We start from the raw sequence: 3104 nt of genomic DNA on the forward strand, positions 1-3104 counted from the left end.
GGTGTTGAGTCCAACCGGGCAGGGATGAGACGCTTCCCATCCATCACCGGGCCGGATCCTGGGGCTCTCCCACTCCTCCACCATCCCATCTGCAGCCGATGCACATCCCAACTTCCACTTCCCTTGGGATCATCTCAGCTTCATTCCAGCACCCCTTCCAACTCCCTTGGGAACGTCCCGGCTCCGTGCTGGCACCCCACCATTCCCGTGCCGCTGGCTTCGTACCTAAAAGGGTCTGCGCATCCCCCACCCTGTCTAATCCCTCCTGCCCCGGGAAGCAGCCGGCTTCCTCCTCCGCACGGCCCTCGCTGCAGGTAATTAAACAGCACCGAGGCCAGGACAAACTTCCCGCCAGGCTCCGTGCACGCCGTAAATCAAACAGGAGGAAGAGGGAGAGCAGCAGGAGCCAGAGCCAGCGGGTGCGTTTCCTCGGAGGAAGCGGCCGGCAGCTCCCTTCCGCCACCCGGCCGGGTATTGTCCTGCCTGGGGCTGTGCCAGGAAAAGCCGCCTCTGCCAGAACCCCTGCCGGGAGGCGTCTCACACCGCTCCTCCTGCTTATGGCAAAGGCGCCCTTTCTGCCAGCGCTGTCCCCTCCGCTGGCCCAGGGACGCTCTGCTCGCCCCCCTGCCACCTCGTCCTGCCCCTTCAGCTGACGCCAGCAGCTGCTGGCAACCGCGTGGCTGTGCTGCCCGTCCCCAAAGCCGGGGGACATCCTCTCGCAGCTCCCCGCCCCATTACTTTTGGTCCGATGGGACGGGCTGGACGCAGGGCAGCAGCTTCTGCCTTCACCCAGCTCCAAAGCAAAGGCCCAGGCCAAACGATGGGACCTGCAGGCTCCCAACCATGTGCAAATTGCCCTGGGGCCCCCACGATGTGCAAACCCTGACGGGGTCCCCGCGATGGGCCAGCTGCCCCTGGGCTGCCGTGGGCTGGGCGGCGAGGGGAATGGCAGGCTGGATTTGAGCCGGCGAGGATGAGCAATGGAGGCAGACGGTGCCCAGCAGCGGCGAGAGGGTTAAGTCCCCACACCCAAAAAAGCCGCCCCGGTTCAAAGAGAAGCCGCTCTCCACCTGGGCTGATGTCCCAATGGGGAAGACGGTGCCAGCCACTTTGGTGCCAAAGGCTGATTTTCAGCAGCTTGGGCCACTCCCCTGGGCACCGGGGCTTGGTGCTGCCGGGGCTGGGCACAGGGACCCCGCACAATCCCGGCTTCCTTCGGAAGAAATGAAAGCATGGTTTCTAACCCCGGTGTTTCCGCAGAAAGGCGGGATGGTACAAAGCGAAGCACCACGGGGGAGGCTTGAGAGCAAGAGGAGGAGGAGGATGCGCAGGGACCCAGTCGTCCCCGTGGAGGCAGGGCGACGCTTTGCCCTGAGCTGCTAACTCTGTTTTCCCCTCTTGCCGCTGTACTGATGCCAATGCAGGAAATGGGGCCAAAACTGGAGCCACTCCACTCAATTACAATAAAAAGCCATCTCAGTGATGGGGCAGCCTGGGCACCTCGGAACCCTCAGCTCAGGAACCATCCGGTACCCATGCCCCAGCCCCAGCCAGCCCCCTGGCACCCCCAGCCTCGCGGTCCATGGGGCAATCCCCCCTCTAGGTCCGCAAGCCCCTGGGCTGGCAGAAGACAAGCCTGGGGGGGTGGTATTTGCAAATCTCCAGACTCCTCCGGGCCCTTCCCCTCGCCGGGGGCACAAGGGGGTCAGCCCCTGTCCCGGCGTGGCCACACGCTGCCTGAGCCATTCCATCAGCATGGCCAGGGCTGGACACGGGGAGGGCTCTCCCCAGCTCTCCTTCCGAGCCAAAATACTGAGGTCATGAGGAATGTGAGAAGAACAGAGTCCAGAGCAGCCCTGGCCAGCACAACTTGATTTATCTCGGCCAGGCACGCTTCCCTCGAAGCTGCGCGCAGGCGATAAGCCCCGAAGCTCAGGGCTGAAGCTGTTCCAAAGTTAAAGGGAAACCACTGAGCAAGCACATGGCTTCCTCCACTGCCAGCGACCTGCTGGGATTTGGGCTCCTCACACGGAGCCAGCCGTCACGCGTGCCCATCACCTGCAGTGTCACCCACCGGTGCTGGGTGTGACCAGCCGTCCCGTCCCCATTCCCCGCCCCGGGGCTGTACGGGACAGCCTGTGCTCCGTGCCACCCGCCGTCCCGGCGTCCGCTCGCCCAGGCCACCTTGGCTGCGCCGTCCAGGCTGGGGCTGCTCCCGGAGAAGCCGGATGCCGTGCGGGTGGGTGCGCCGGTGCTGACCCAGGGAGGGAAAGGGAAGTGCTTCAATCTTCTCAACAGCCTAATTTCAGGGTTGGGCTGCTGTTATTTCTGGAGTTGTCGTCATCGTCGGCCCGGTTGGTCGGGAGGCCGCGGGGGCTGCTCGGGCTCCGCACTCGCTCCAGCACCTCGGGGACCTCCCCGAGCTCACACGCCACCTGGACAACAGGCGCACGGTCCGTACACAGATGTATTCACATGGGGATCAGCTCTACGTGCTCCGTCACACCTATAGCTCTACAGGGCTCCTACATCTCCACTAGAAAGCATCTACCACTTGTCCTGCCCCCTTGCCACAGCTGCCCACCAGCACTTCGCCCCAACATTTCCCTGATTCCCTCGGGGCTGGTGACAACAGAGTCAGAAATGAGCCCCGACAGCGCCAACGGCCTGGGATCGCCCCGCTGCGAGGAGGTGCTCGGGGATGAAATGGTTAAATTTACATTCCGGGTGCACAGGCACAGTTGGGGTACATGCACAGCCCCAGGCACAGACCCATGGTGGTTTCCCATGTGCATGCAGGGAGCACCCTGAACCCCCACAGCACCCCCACGTACCCTCCAACACCCCAGAGGTGCCTGCAGCAGCCTATGGTGCCCTGCAGCACCCCCAGCCCTGCGGTTCCCCAGCACCTCGGGGTGCCCACAGCACCCCTAACCCTGTAGGTCCCCAGCACCCCAGGGAGCCTGCAGCACCTCCAGCCCTGCGGGGTCCCAGCCCCCCGGGGTGTCCCCCAGCATCCCCAGTCCTGTGCGTCCCCTGTACCCTTGGGTGCTCCACAGCACCCCCGGCACTAGCAGGTCCCCAACATCCCGGGGGCCCCGCCC

General features: G+C 64.4%; 1 long non-coding RNA gene across 1 annotated transcript in view; it reads right to left on the bottom strand.

Moving 5' to 3' along the window:
• Positions 1 to 2431, bottom strand: part of LOC118452155 — a 4248-nt gene extending 1817 nt beyond the window's left edge. The window contains exon 1 of the long non-coding RNA XR_004841823.1: positions 2185 to 2431. This is a non-coding gene — a long non-coding RNA (uncharacterized LOC118452155). The remainder of the gene's footprint in view (positions 1 to 2184) is intronic.
• Between the last annotated feature and the right edge of the window lie 673 nt (positions 2432 to 3104).

The sequence above is a fragment of the Egretta garzetta genome, unplaced genomic scaffold (genome assembly GCF_000687185.1).
Source record: "Egretta garzetta isolate BGI_Z169 unplaced genomic scaffold, ASM68718v1 scaffold564, whole genome shotgun sequence".
NCBI lineage: Eukaryota > Metazoa > Chordata > Aves > Pelecaniformes > Ardeidae > Egretta > Egretta garzetta.